Genomic DNA, 15939 nt, shown 5'->3' with positions numbered 1-15939 from the left:
TGTGTTCTCAAAGATAATTGCTAATGGTTCTGAGGAGATTGCTTTAACTAGTTCCTTAAGTACCCTAGAATGAATTTCAGAAGGCCCTGCTGACTTGAATACATCTAACTTTTCTAAATATTCTTTAATATTATGTTAATCATATGGTCCTAACTAGGCTTTTAATTGCACAACCCACCAAGACAAAGGAGAGTAGTAGATTTCACAACTTTACGGTTACCCTTTTTGGTTAGCTGGAGATTGTTTTATGCAAGGATGGGTTAACAGAGCAGTAATGAATAGATTTGCATCATGAAGGCTATCTTTGCAATGGATACAGTTAAAAAGCTAGGCTCAGATTGTGACAGGTTCCCCTTGAGCCCTCCTGACCCACCAGCCTGGGTTTACTCTTACACTGTACTACTGTGACAAGCTGCAAAGCCCTCCAGGCTCCAGCCTTCACTTTCACCAGTGTGCATACAGGTAGGGACACACCCAGCTGCAGTTACGTGCAGCTGCTGTGACCAGCCCCTGCATAGGAAGGTTACAGCTAGGGCAACTACCAGCTCCTCAGGCATGCACCCTTTCTGGAGTATAAACCCAAAATTATAACATCTTGCGCTGCACAGGGAACTGTACAGTGTAAGCTCATAAAATTCACTCCCTCCCTCAATGTGGAAAGGAATGTGCAACAGCCTTTTGCCCCTGAGTTATGATTCCCCCACACTGGGTTTAGATAAAGCAAAACTAAGTTTATTAACTACAAAAGATAGATTTTAAGTTATTATAAGGGATAGCAAACAGATCAAAGCAGATTACCTAGCAAATAAACAAAAATGCAAACTAAACTTAATATGCTAAATAGATTGGATATGAATAGCAGATTCTCACCCTAAGAGATTATACAAGCAGGCTGCAGATTCTTAAGGGGCAAGCTGCACTTGCTTTACAGCTTGGAATCCCCAGGTGTTCTATTCACAGGAGTCTTCTTGTGAGAGGAGCGAAGAACACCAGATAATGTCACTCCCCGCCTTATATAGCTTTTGCATATGGTGGGAATCCTTTGTTTCCAAAGCTTAGTTCCCAGACCGGTCTGTGGAAAAATACTGACATCCCAAGATGGAATCTAGAGACATGTGATCATATCACATGTCTTTGTAGAGTCACAGCCATGACTCGGGGGCTGTTTGTAGCATTCTGAGGAAGACTCCCCAGGTGGGAAATAAATTTCTCCTAAGGCCTGTTGTTTTTTCTTAATGGTTCATTGCCCTGAATAGATGCTTCCCCACCTAGCTATCTAGGCTGAAAGCATCTTGTCTAGTGGGTGTTACCTAGAAGTAATTACATTTGAACTACAGATACATAGTCAATAGTAATAACTTCAGATACAAAAATGATACATGCATACAAATAGGATAATCATATTCAGCAAATCATAACCTTTCCAATGACACCTCACATGACTTATCTTGCATAAAATGCATTATAATTATGTCATAATCATATAATCATATCACTGTGAAGAATATGGGGTGCAGTGACACACAGATCTTCAGTTGATGTAAATCACAATAGTTCCATTGGTTCCAACGGAGCTACGCTACACCAGCTTAGGATCTGGCCCCTAATTTTTATACCATGAAAGTTTAGCTAAGTTTTCCACTACGCATTTTTCCCATAACTACACAAATTCTTGGGATGAAGCTTCCTATCCAGCATGCTCTTCAATTGGATTTTAAATTCTGCATTTTTCTGTATTCTTTCTTAAATTTTGCTCAAGGAAGTTTTGCTGCACAGTATGTTTAATAATAAACAGCAATTGAATTGCTTAAAGGTAATAAATATTTTTGCACCCCATAAAAAATGATGACATAATATGGCCATAGAAATTAGAGATGTGGAAAAATCTCATTAAAAACCATCTTTTCTATCCCCCTGCAAATGCAGGATTGTTCCTTACAGCATTTTTGTTTGTTTGTGTGTCTTGGTAGCTGTAAAAAAGATTCAATCAGTAGGGCTTCTCTTGGGAGATTATTTCACAGTTTAATAGACCCACTTTTACCAAATGTTTCCAGATATCCACCCTCTTTTTTTTTTCTGTGCTCAGTTTCATCCCATCACTTCTAGTTACTTATACCTCCCTGAACCATCCTATGTAATATCTCTTCCTCCACGTTGCCAGTAAAGGTAGAAGAAAATTTTCTCCTTGGAGATCTCATGCAGGATTTAAACCTGATACTGAGGATATCCTGAATGAAAATCAAACTCCTCCTACACCAATGTCTTAATAACTGAGAACAACTGAAGAAACTCCTCTATCTCCTTCCCTTCCTGAAATGAGGTGAGAAATTTTGATGGCTGGAGCTATGCAAAAGGAGTGATGCTAACACACTAAAAATCAAATTATTTATGAACTCGGGTAACACCTAAACGCCTCTGTCGTTGACCAGAACCCAGCCGTGCTAGGTGCTGTATAAACAGAACAAATGACAGTTCCTTCCCCAAACAGCTTGCAGTCTAAATAAATCTAATCTAATATAAGCCTTGGTTCAAGTCTGAGATATGTTCAAGAGACAACTGTAATTTTAGAATTTGTTTTTTGTCTGTGAATGGCCTATACTTGTGAACTTTTGTTTTGTTCTCCGCATGACCACAGACTTTCTAAAGCAGCTGTACATCCTGTATTTTACATCTGAGGTCTATTCGGGTGGGTTACATGGTATTTTTTAATATGGACACAAGTCTTTATTTCTCATTCTGGAAAGCCTCCATGAAAGTGCACACATCCATTGATCCAAAACTTTCCTGGGAATGCACAAGATTTTTTGATTATGTGAAAAATAGATTTGCCAGAACCTTTTTGAACTTCAGGATCCACAAACTCACATGAACAAATTCTGACACAAAATATATGCCAATCCATTTCAAACCATCTAGTTGTGTTTAATTCTTCCTTAGTTGTACCATGGTGGGAGTCTGGAAAGGCATAAAAATGGGCAGAAGTCTGACTGACTTGAAGTGTGTGTTGCGTTTTGATGGAAGTATGTGAGCAAACAGGTTGAGAAGACTCACCGGCATTTTGGATTTCTCTTCTTAACTCAGGGATGGGCAAACTTTTTGGCCCGAGGGCCACACTTGGGTGGGGAAATTGCATGCAGGGCCATGAATGTAGGGCTGGGGCAGGGGGTCGGGGTGCGGGAGAGAGTGCAGAGTGTGGGAAGGGGTGTGGTGTGCAGGAAGGGGCTCAGGGTAAGGGATTGGGGCAGAAGAGGGGGCTCAGGGAAGGGGGTTGGGGTGCAGGAGGGAGAGGGCTGAGGGCAGTGGTGCAGGGAGGGGTTCGGAGTGAGGGAGAGGGCTCAGGGCAAGGGGTTGGGGTACAGGAGGGGTGTGAGGTGCAGCAGGGGGCTCAGGGGAGGGGTTGGGGTGCAGGAGGGATGTGGGGTGCGGCAGGGGGCTCAGGGCAGGGAGTTGGGGTGCAGGAGGGATGTGGGGTGCTGCAGGGTGCTCAGGGCAGGGGGTTGGGGTGCAGGAGGGGTGCAGGGTGCAGCAGGGAGTTGGGGTGCAGGGTATGGGAGAGGTTTGGGGTGTGGGCTCCGGACCAGCGCCGCTTACCTGGAGTGGCTCCGGGGTGGCAGCAGCGTGCACCGAGGCCAGGGCGGGCTCCCTGCCTACCGGCCCTGGCCCTGGTCCTGCGCCGCTCCAGGAAGCGGCTGGCACCACGTCCCTGCAACCCCTGGGGAAGCGGGGGGCAGAGGGCTGAGCACATTGCCCTTGCCTGTGGGTACCTCCCCTGAAGCTCCCATTGGCCACAGTTCTCTGTTCCCAGCCAATCCGTCCTCTGGAGCACTGCTTTACCGCGTTATATCCTAATTTGCGTTATATCGGACTGCATTATATCGGGGTAGGGGTGTAACATTTACAGATGACACAAACTTGGGAGCTATTGCCATATGGAGGACTGGAATATCATATAAGAAGATCTGGAGGACCTTGAAAATTGGAGTAATAGAAAAGGGGTGAAATTTAATAGTGAAAGTGCAAGATCATGCATATAGGGACTAACAACAAGAATTTTTGTTATAAGCTGGGGATGTATCAGTTGGAAGTGACAGAGGAGGGAGGAGAAAAACCTAGGTGTATGGTCAATCACAGGTAGACTATGAGGCGTTACTGTGATGTGGCTATGGAAAAGACTAATGCAGTCCTAGGATGCGTCAGGTGAGGTATTTCCAGTAGAGACAAGGAAGTGTTATTACCATTCTACAAGGCACTCATGAGACCTCATCTGGAATACTGTGTGCAGTTCTGCTTTCCCATGTTTAAAAAAGATGAATTCAAACTGGAACAGGTGCAGAGAAAGGCTACTAGGATGATCAGAGGAATGGAGAACCTATCTTATGAGAGGAGACTTAAGGAGTTTGGTTTGTTTAGTCTAACAAAATGAAGTCAGAGGGGAGATATGATTGCTCTCTGTAAATATGTCAGAGGGATAAACACAGGGATGGAGAGCAGTTATTGATGGAGAGGGCCAATGTTGGCACAAGAGACAAATGGATATAAACTGGCCACCGATATGTTTAGGCTTGAAATTAGATGAAGGTTTCTGACTATCAGAGGAGTGAAGTTCTGGAACAGCTTTCCAAGGGGAATAATGGGGGCAAAACTCTAACTTTTTTTAAGACTGAACTTGATACTTTTATGGAGGGGATGGTATGATGAGATTGCCTTTGATAGCTTATGGCCCATCAGTGACTGGAAATATCTCCAATGACCAGAAATGGGACATTAGATGAGGAGGGCTCTGAGTTACTACAGAGAATTCTTTCCTGGGTATCTGGCTGATGGGTCTTACCCACATGTTCAGGGTCTAAATTATTGCCATATTTGGGGTTAGAAAGGAATTTTCCCCCAGGTCAGATTGGCAGAGACTATGGGGTTTTTTCGCCTTCCCCAGCAGTCTGGGGCACATGTCACTTGCTGGTTTGAACTAGAGTTAATGGTGGATTCTCTGTAACATAAAGTCTTTAAATCAAGATGTGAGGACTTCAGTAACTCATCCAGACATTATGGGCTTCCTACAAGGCGGGTGGGTGAAGTTCTATGACTTGCAATGTGCAGGAGGCAGACTAGATGATCATAATGGTCCCTTCTGGTTTAAAGTCTATTCCAGCAGTACCAGATCCAACAATGAAATCTTCAAATTGCCTTTCTTCAAGTTAGCTAAAAGTATTCTTTGCTAAAGTGCCCTGTCTTTGCACAAGAGTCAGTGGAAATTATCTCCCTTAGGAAGACAGTGCTCCTAGAGAAGCGTTTTTATAGATTTAAGTCCCATTGTGAAGTTTTTATTTTTTTAAAGGTCCAAAGCAATAGCCTTCAGAGAGTAATTATATGAAACACCACATGTGAGCAGTGTGTGAAATAATCTCCAGTACCAACCCAAGCTCTAGAGATTTTGATTAAATATTAATGCCACTCATTTCTGAAGGGTTTGTCAAGCAGATGTTAAGCTGGTCTTTGTGGTAATTTAATTGAGCAGGAACATTTCCTGTCATTTTTATCAATGTCTGGCTCTACATGACATTTTAAACTAAAAATATAAAAGAGAGAGAGAGAAATAATTAATAATCAGTTTCCATTCATGACTATCTGCTAATATTTCCCCACAGAGGATTTAAAGTTTCTCCTGAGTATTTTTCTTGGAGACAAATATGGATCTGAGCTAACCTAGACTCCCTGCAAATTGTTCCAAAGAGCCTATCTGGAGTCTAGCCCACCTCTCCTAATGCGATTCTTTCTTTCCTGTTTGTAGAAAAAAAAATAATGAAGCAAACCCTAAATAATCTTTATTTTAGAGACTAAAACTCTGAGGGATTCTGAAAATATTTTTGTACAGACGCCCTTCCCCCTCGCCAATAAAAATCTCTGGATGCTTAAATCTTCACCGAGAGGTTTTCCTGTAGAATCAACATAAATTGACTAAACTTGTTGCCGCCTCCATTGCTGCAGAATGAAATATCTTAATGTGATTTAGCACTATAAAACATTGGGTTACGTACAAATCACAGGGCGGGGGAAACAAAAAGCCACTGAAATGATTATAAGTCTGGTGCAACATAATGGGCCTATTCATGAACATATCACTGAGGGCCCCTTCCTCACAAATATGACATTATTTACATGGAAAAAGTGTGGTCACGCGTTGACCATGTAGCGTGTTGTTTTTAAATTTATGAAACTGCTCTTGCCCACACTTAAGTGGACTTGTCTCAGTTACATTCCCCAGAGAGGACATCCCCCCAGCAGGGGCCGTCAGTGCAGTAAAGGGGACATTTCTAGCTCCAATAATAATAATTAATAATTAATAATAAAGTAATATATCAAAATGAAGTAAAACTGAAATGAAATGGAAAAAAAAATCACTAGATTGGTTTGTTGGTTTTACCTGCCTGCCTATAGCAGTGCAGGTTGCCCACCTATGGGATCTTCTTCAGGCACCTTCTGAAATACAGTGCATCTGCTTAAGGAATCCAGCATGTGCCCCAGTGCCGTTTTTCCTGCACTCTCCAGACTACTGCTATGCTCCTGCACGGGGAATGCGTGATTAAGCTCCAATATCTGTGTGAACTTCTCTGTATTTTATTGATCAGATTCTTGGGTGGGGTGGAAGCCACACTAACATCTCAAAGCTGTAGACTAACTGAGGTTATTAGTAGTGGTTTGTAATATATAGGGGAGGCCACCAAAATGTGTCATCTTCCCCTTTTAAACTTACTGGGAAAGTAGGGTGCTGCGTTTCTGTCACATCATTATTGCACATTTGGGCAATCTTTAGTGCTTTTTATTAGATGAAAATCCAACCCCCAGAAACATACACACACAAAAGAGGGCCAGGCCCACTGAAATCACTGGAGGCTACACATGCACGTCAGAGTATAACCGGTCCCATAGGTCTTGGACCAGCAAAGCACTTAAAATCATGTGCTTCAGTGTCTTCAGCTGAACTTAAACATGAGCCTAAGTGCTTTGTTGCATTGTGGCCATTGGGCTTGATCCAACTCTTACTGAAGTTGATAGAAAGACTCCCGTAGATTTCAATGGGAGACTGCTCATGCCCATGGAGAGGAGCAAGGGAAACTGTTGCATGGCTGGGAAGAAACTGAATCTTTAGAGTCATTTAATAGATAATTTAGGGGGGAAATTTCTCTGGTTTTTCCTCAAACAAATAAATCATTGGTCTGATTAAGCTGAAGGGGAAAGCCATGTGTTCCTAATAAACAGATCTTCCCCTTTCACCAATTTTTTACATTGGTTTCCATTGATCCTTTGTGTGTGTGAGTGCATGCGCTTGACTTTTTTTTCTCTGTTAAATATTAATGTACTTGTATAAATAGGGAAAATGGGGGAAATTCAATTTGCCAGATTTCTTCTGTGCCACTATTTACTGCTGTTGTGGGAATGTAGCAAATGTGTCCTGCCAATACATTATTAAATAAGGTCTGCACCAAATCCAGATGTTGTACAGAAGACCTGGTATGCTGCAAGCACAGGCACAAAAATATGGTTCTTCCCATATTTCCTGTGGAATAAATTCATGGTCCCACTTTACTGGGGTGTGTGTGTTGAGGAAAAAATGGTCTGGTTTCCGCTCAGAATGCTACACCCAAGGCTCAGCTCATTTCACATGATCATACTGCGAAAGTTGCAAGTTTCCAATGACTCTTTCTACTTGATTAGTTCAAGATCAATATGTCTGGTTGCCAGGATGCAACCGGGAGGGCTATTAATCAGTGTCAGTGGCAAGCCTGAGGCCCAATCACACTATTTTTTTTGGGGGGGAGGGGGAATGGTTATTTGTGAGGTTGTTATTGTCCATTTACCTACTTTTCACTTGTTTGACGAGGGAACAAAGTGCTGAATGGTATGATTGACAAACCTGAAAATAATAACTAAGTGCTTTGGAAATGTCCGGCATTCTATTAAGGAGCAATTGACAGAGTTATTCTAAAACTCTGCAAGACAACTTTGAGTTCTGCTCTGAGCCTGGCTCTTGGCCAGTTTCTCACATCCTTATTTAATACCAGTTGGCTGTACTGATGGCTGCAGCTACAGAGAGCGCTCTAAAACAAATGGGCTGCTACACAACAGGAATATTCTGTATGAAGCAGGAATCTGCATACAGCTACATGTGCGGAGGAGGGATAAAGATGAATCACGGACCCTCTGCTTACTTCACATGATATAGAATCACCCCATGGTGAGAATCAGTGCAGAAGTGTGCAGTGCTCCTCTTTGTTAATTAAAAATAGTTACAGAGCGTTTTAGAGTCTGAAGATTCAGCTAATATTTGGATCACAGAGTCTGGACTTCGTCAACATTTTATCAGCCGTCATCTTGGTTGTATTACTGGTCTGGCTACTGCTGAGTCAGCAACTCTGATTCTGTGATGCTGTGTTTTAGAATTGACTCTGTTTAAAATAATAATAATAATAATTAATAATAACAATAACAACCAAATGTTACACTGCTAAAAATCAAGTGTTGGAGTTTAGGAACTGAAACCCTATCCTCATAAGCAGAACAGCGACAGCCTGGGAAGCAGCAGTGAGGACTTGATATTTTTAGTGAAAAAAATTTTCCCCATCAAAATGGAAGTTTCCATGGAAAATATCCATTTTCTCATTTTTTGGGATTGGATGAAAACATTTCAGTTTGGAGGGTTTTGGATAAAAGCCTATTTTTTGGGAGGGGGTTGACAAAAATGAAAACCGTTTTTGTTTTGATGATTTTTTTTGGTGGGACCAAAACACATTCCTGATTAGCTCTAGTAGGAGTGGACGCTTCCAACACCCCACCTCACTTGACCATTCACTGACTGAGAAGGTCGTTTGGGCTCCATGCCCATTCAATCCTTCTCCTTTCTTTTGTGGCTTCCAAGAAATGTCCCAATTAATGCCAGTGGTAAGAGTGTTTTTTGTGATGTGGATATCTGGGAAACATATGGTGCATTTCACTGTCAGGGGTTTATATTGCCCTCACTATAGGCACACAGCTCCCATTATCTTTAATGGGAGAGCATATAGCTCATGATAAAAATCTGGAGCGTCACAGTTTTGCATTACAAGCTGTGACAGATTAGTATGTCTATCTAGGTTTATAGCAATCTGCAAATTCTATTCTGTTTTTGTGAATGCTATTTTAATTGTAAACTGTACCATACCTTCACTTTTGCACTCCACCCTGGGACTTCCAGGAGGTTAGGAGAAATCCTCATACGGAGCAGAGGGGCATAATAATGGGAAAACCATCAAGGGAGTGTGCCTTCCAGCCCAGGTGGATAGACACCTAGCAGCTCTGCTTGAGCTAGTGCACTAAAAATAGCAGTTGTGAACGTTGTAACATGGGACAAGCATCTGAGCACTAACCCAGGGGGGCTTGGGCAGCTGGTTGGCTAGTGCCACTGCCAGTGCCGCAACATCCACAATGCTATTTTTAATGCTTTAGCTCAGGCGGGACTCGTGTGTGTCTGTGTACCTGGGCTGGGAGGTGTGCTCCTAGCTGTAGTGCAGACATTCCTCAAGGGTCCTCAGCCTTTCATAGGTTTCATAGATTATAAGGCCAGAAGGGACCACTGTGGTCATCTAGTCCAGTGGCTCTCAGCCTTTCCAGACTACTGCACCCCTTTCAGGAGTCCGATTGGTCTTGCACCTCACTTAAAAACTACTTGCCTAAAGAATCAGAGCTAAAAATAGTGTGTCACAGCACACTATTACTGAAAAATTGCTTATTTTCTCATTTTTACCATATAATTATAAAATCTGGAATATTGTATTACATTTCAGTGTAGCAGGATAAACAAGTCATATGAAATTTTAGTTTGTACTGACATCACTAGTGCTTTTTATATAGCTGTTGTAAAACTAGGCAAATATCTAGGTGAGCTGATGTATCCCAGAAGACCTCTGTGTACCCCCAGGGATATCTGTATCCCTGGTTGAGAAACACTGATGCAGTCTGACCAGGAGGTGTAACACAGCCCATTCCTGAATTAATTCCTGTTTGAACTAGAGCATATCTTCTGGAAAAATATCCAGTCTTGATTTAAAAATTGCCAGAGATAAAGAATTCATCATAACTCTGGGTAAACTGTTCTCGTTGTTAATTACCCTCACTATTAAAAGATGTGCCTTATCTCCAGTCTGAATTTGTCTAGCTTCAACCTTGATGGTCTCCCATTCAAATGGGTCTGCCCTAGAACTATAGGTTGGCTCTAGTCTGTTTTAGAGCTGGGGAGAGGGTAGGGTTAAGCAACTGATCATCTGATGGGTTTTTTGAAGCTGCTGTGGGGAGTGAGGGATTGTCACCTGAAAGAGGGGCCAGAACTCTATTTAAGGCTGGATCTTCTGGGCTGGGGACTCTTGCACTAGCCATCCATCGGCTGACAAAAGAAAACTGAGCAGGCAGAGCAGGAGGGCCTTGTACCCTGAGAGGACACTAACCAAAACCCCAAAGGCTGTCGGAGTTGTGAGGGCACTGGAGGGATGCAAACAGGTGTTTGTTATTTTTGCTTCAATCTGTAATACCTGTTTTTTGTCTATGGGTGCAGCATGTGTGATTTAGAAGTTCCTTTGCAAAGTCCTTGTGTTCCCTTGTTTTAACTGTAGAAAGGGGCTAAACAGTAAACCAGGATACCCACATGGGTGGAGCTCTGGGGAGGGAGTGTTTAAGCTACTGGGAAGACTTGGGGAGCCAGCACTGATCTTGAGGCCTAGGGCCACAGAGCCCCACATCCTAAAGGGTCTCTGCCATGAGAATGTGCCAGAGAGGCTAGACTAAAAGAAAGTGGCTGGCTGTTACTCAGAGCCAGTAGGCTTGGAAGCACGTGGAATCCAAAGATTAGGTCCCATAAACAGTCAGGTGTCCGACTATAAGTGGGAGCTCAGTCACAGCTGTATCACAAGCCTTTGCAGAAAGTGAATGAACAGTGGTTGTGTGTGAATCTATATAATACAGTATTCTAACGTCTACTACAGGGTCCAGCTGAGATTGAGTTGCTATCATGCTAGGAACTGCATACATTTTCCACTGAAAAAGAATCCAAATAAAATTGTTACATTTAAAACTTTTCACAGGCATAACATTTGGGTTCTACTAGGAATCTTCTAGGAACATTTCACAGCCTCAGCGGTCTTAAAAACAGCATGACAGACTTAGCGCTCACATGCAGTATTGCCACCCCCAAACATTCAAAACCATGGAGTCAAGCCCCACCCCTTCAAATCATGAGATTGGCTTCAAAATCATTTGAAAAAATAATAAATGCTGGGTTCTTTTTATTTTCCTTCTGGTTTCTGAGCCTGTAGACTGCACTTGTGTCACATTTTCAAGCATTTCTCCACAACCCTAGGGAGTAAAAACTTACTTTATTTTTTAATTACAGGTGAAATTCTTCTAAATCCAGTAGATGGAAGTTGAAGAAAAACACCACATATTGTGAGACTCGTGATAAAATTGTGAGAGTTGTGAACACTGCAGATCCAGGATCTTTTAAATCCCACACAGGAAATTTCTACCTGCCATGCTTAATTTCAGTATTTGAGGCTGTTCTTTCATTAAACAAAACACAATAGATTTGCATAAAAAACAGCAAGCCCTTTCCTGCGGAGAATGTCTCCTAACCCTCAGCACCTGTAGCAGAGTGACTTTGTTCACCGTCTGTCTGATGCCTAAACAGTGCAAAATCTTTGCTTAGCTTTTTGAAATCCTCAGTTTTCTTTGTAGCCTCCTTAATAATTGAATCAGATCTAAGAAACTATCGGCCTGATTACTGTCTCAATTATACAAGAGTAAATCCATTGAGGAAAAACCAGCATCAGACCCTTCCACCTTTGTTATGAATGAATATAGGAGTACAGGGCCTGATCCTTCGGTGCGATGCGACCACTTTCTGCTACAGTGCCAGATTAATTTGGTCACAGCCTGACTTATCTGTCCCAGGGAGGGCCACTGCAGTGCAAAGATGACACTGCTGTGGCACAGAGCTAACACAGGGTCTCTCAGGCCACACACCATTCATGCTGCCTTCCTACCAAGGAAAAGGGGATCTGGTTGGGATGCCTCAGACCTTAGTGGTTCAGGAGCTAAATTAGCGATCAGCATTACCCAAAAGAGTCTCAGTGATGTGAATTCGTTGTTTCATTTACTATAGTAGTAATAGTTAAACAGTATGACAGGGAAAATATTGTGTGTGTGTGTGTGTTTGTATTATTCTCACAGCAAAGTAGTTAATAACTTAGTGCAAGTCGATAACTTAATTGGTTAATAACATAGTAAAAGCATCCTGATTGGTTAATCACTTTAATATCATGTGGTGCCAAGAGCTCTGCAGCCTCAGTCTGAGTATCACTGCCTTAGTATAACCAATATTCTAGGCTGAATTTCTTGCCCTCTGGTGTAAGTTACAACAAAACTGACTTCGCAGGACCAGATCCTCAGCTGTGTAAATCAGCAGAGCTCCAATTTACACCAGCTATGGATTTGGCCCTCCATTTTTTTTTCAGACGTCCGGGCAGTGAACAATATTTTGCCAGTTGAAAAATTTCATAAAATTGCTCCAATTTTGCAGTTTTGAGTACTCAAAAATAGGCAGAACAGAAACCTTTCTGATGATTATTTTGCCCCATGCTGTTAACAAGCATGAATCAGACACATCCCCATGGCTTTTTTTTTTTAACGTTAGATATACGAACAGTTAACACTGGATTTTTTTTAAAAAAAATGTGCACAGCAAATGTTGATTCCAACTCCGCTGATTTTGATGAAGGGGAGCTTTGTAGGCAGGTTGTGGCTGGCACAACTACAAAGCTGATCTCAGGAGCCTTGGAGGTTTATTTAGATTCCTTAAATGTTTTGGCTTGATGCTATCTTGGATATTTTGAAACTTCTGAAACCCTTTATATTCCTAACAGCACCAGGCAAATATAGAAACACAAATAAAATCATAATCTACTGCCATCTTTGCTTTGTTCTTCAGATTTACAAGTGCCTGAATGGGTGAATTAGACCAGATCACAGCAAAAAATAAATAATGTGGGACCACATTTTCTCCTTCTGCATAAGAAAAGGACTAAGATAACCCTCCTCCCGGTGCCTGTAGTGGAATTTCCTTGGTGCTCTGCTCTTTGGTGGGCAGGGCTATTGGAGCTGTGGAATTTGGAGGCCATGGAGAAATTGCAAATGCCGATTCCAGTCCTATGGATATCAGAGATGAGCATGAAGGTGGGTTCTTGAGGAATCTTCCTGGGGCTCCCCATTGACCCTCCTCACTCTAGTAGCTTAGTGCTGCCATTGGCTGATTCCTATGCAGCTGCTCGGTAGAGGGAGGTAATATAGCTCACAACGGTATTACATCCTGTATGGATTTCCACACAGAAATCCCGGCTGAGCATCTTCCCTGCTCTACCCTGCTCTCGCTCCAGCCACAGAAATCTGCTCAGCTCTTCTAAAAGGAGTGTCCGTGGAGGGGAATCTATGTCTCACGGGGGATTGGGGAGGGAGAGGTGCCGCAAAGGCCTTTGGTGGAAAGGGAGATTTGTTGGCTCTCCAGGAGATGATCCAGGAGGTGGTCACCATCTGATTTGTAGTCTAAAAAAAGAAGACCGTGCGGAAACTCTCATGTACTGTACCTTCATGTTGATGCTTGGATAAATGTCTCAAAAGCTAGTGCTATCCCTCAGCAGCGAGCAGATAACAGTATTATGTGACACGGATGTTTTCATAGCCAGCTTCCAGTGATTGACCAGGAATGCAGTAACCATACCTTTCTTATCCACTTCCCAGGAATTGCATTTAACTTCTTAATTGTGCCACGGCATTTCTGGGACTGCAAAGATCTGTGTGAAATATCTGAGTTATTCCAGTGAACGGGCAGAGAAGCAGCAGCCACATGGCTCTAGGATACATGCTGTGAAATGTGTTTCTCATCTCACCAACCTGCATGTAATTCGACCCCATTTCTGCTCCTGGTAGTTCCATATGCACAGAATACAGAGCGATCGCTAGAGGCCTTACTCTTCCTGCTGAGCTGCTGGCACAGATAGGCCTGAGGGAGGCCCATGCCTTCTCTGGAAGTGGGTGAAGCGGGCCCAACACGTGTCAAATTCCCAGGCTCCAATGAAGCTATGGAAGCTGAGCATTCTCCCCCATGGTTTGAAGGGTGAAATCAGAGGGAGAATGATGGTCTGGGGATCTGAGAGAATCTGGTCCTACAACATATAGATCACAACACATTCTGCCTACCTGCGTGGAGGGCGACTTCCTCCAGGCACTTCCTATCAGCCATTGGTTGGCAGTCCTCAGGCTACATTAGGTGGGCTTGACTCTCCTCTCACTTACAACAGAGAGGAAGGATGGTCCAGTGGTTAGGGTGCTACCATGGGACACACGAGACCTAGATTCAATTTCCTGCTCTGCCACTGACTTCCTGGTTGACACTGGGCAAGTCATTTATCCTCTCTGTGCCTCTGTTCCAGTATCTACCTAAGTTGTGAGGATAAATAAACTAAAGATAGTGTCTGAGCACCTCCCAATCATAGTGCAAGCCGATAGGTACTTAAGATAGTGTGAATCGGGAGGGACTCCTGAAGTCAATGAGAATCAAATGCAATATCTCTGTGGAGGCGAGTCAGAGCATTAACTATCTGTATGTTTTTCTGCACTCTCATGGAAATCATGCTAAATACTGTGGCTCCTCCTAGCCCCTTCCCCCTTTGGCATAGCCACTTTTTCTTGAAAGTCTGTGAGTCACATGGATGTTTTGCAGCACTGGGAGAGGTGACGATATGACAAGGGTGAGCATCCTGCATATCCACTTTCCCCAATGGTTTTTCCATTGATTTGCTTCCCCCCAGACCTCAGAGCATGTGGGCAAAAGTGTATAGAAAGCTTTGTTGTTGATGACACTCTGAGAGTTAATTAGTTTGTTGTCTTTGTAGCCTTGGGGCCTATTTGACCTTCCTCGTGCACTAAAGCATGCAGGAGAAAAAGATGGGCACACAAATGTGACAAAACAGGATACACTCTCTCCGCCTAGGAGCATGATCATCAATACCAAATTTGCCCCATGCTTTATGAATTAGTATTGTACAGTGGAACAGGGAGGAAACCTTTATACAATGCCTATAGAAAAGTAATAGTGTTCAATAGAAATTACTCTAAAGGCAAATGTATAGAATTTAGTAAAGACTGATTTATTTTCTTTCTTTCTGTCTTTCTTCATCTTACAGCATTCTACAGCAGGCCTATAATCATCTCTTTCAAAAGCCCACAGAACGGTTTTCATTTTCCATTACATGCTGTAGGACCTTTCCAGGAAGGGGTTGCCAAACCAGGGCAAAAAGCAGAGACACACACGTTGCAAAGTCAAAATCGAATGCAACGCTTGCCGGTCCCACACTCTGAAGCCATGGCATCAGCTACCAGCCATGTTATAATGGGCAACTGGAGAAGTCATCAGGATAGAATGGTCTCTCCCTCACTCTGCTGGTACACAGCACAGCTGTACAGCACTGGTAGCCAAAGGCAGCCTGCCAGCCTTGAGACCACATGTGGAAGGAAAGTCTGTGCTAGCAGCATCACACACAGCAGGACAGTAGATCTCCAGACTGATTGTCTACTCATATGCTGCTCTGAATATTGCTGCCATCTTCTCCATCCTCCTTCACACCATACACCCCTGGGGCACTAGTGCGCTAGCCCTTTTCCTAGCTGAGTCCGCTGTGCTGTAGCACACTGCATGGAAATGATGCCCATACTGAACTAGAACAGAGTGGGCTTTCTCACATGTTCCATTCTACCTCCCGCAGGCACTGACTGACTCATAGTAAGGATGGGTTTTCAAAAGCACTCAGCGTTGGCTGACTCAGCCCCCATTCAAGAGAGTTGGATCTGCCCTGTGAAGCTTGG

This window comes from Trachemys scripta, chromosome 3 (genome assembly GCF_013100865.1).
Source record: "Trachemys scripta elegans isolate TJP31775 chromosome 3, CAS_Tse_1.0, whole genome shotgun sequence".
Taxonomy (NCBI): Eukaryota; Metazoa; Chordata; order Testudines; family Emydidae; genus Trachemys; species Trachemys scripta.
This window is presented reverse-complemented; position numbering follows the sequence as displayed.